Raw genomic sequence first — 424 nt, forward strand, 5'->3', positions numbered from 1 at the left:
TCACAAACAATATTATTTAGAGGTTAATAATGGTACAAATATGGGATTTTTAGTAAAAGTATATAGATATGCATTTGAGTTATTCATTGTAATTTATTGTCAATAGACTATTTGAGTAGTAAGTTAAGTTACATCACAATTTTCTGAAGTACTTGCTTAATTTACCATATTTACAATATCCTCTCCAAAGAAAAGAGATGTTTTATGTTCAAAACCAATGTCAATTGTCAACTTTTTTAAAAGGATAATTTTGGAAGAACAACAAAACAATACCTAATAATAGCATGCCAACATAAATCTTGAATATGTGATTTTAAGATTTTGAATAATGTATAATTTTTACCGATTTTTCTTACTTTTCTAATTTTTGTTGTCCTCTTAGCAGAACAATTTTTAGAAATAAAAGTATAATGAATGTTATATA

Source organism: Arachis ipaensis, chromosome B07, assembly GCF_000816755.2.
Source record: "Arachis ipaensis cultivar K30076 chromosome B07, Araip1.1, whole genome shotgun sequence".
Classification (NCBI taxonomy): domain Eukaryota; kingdom Viridiplantae; phylum Streptophyta; class Magnoliopsida; order Fabales; family Fabaceae; genus Arachis; species Arachis ipaensis.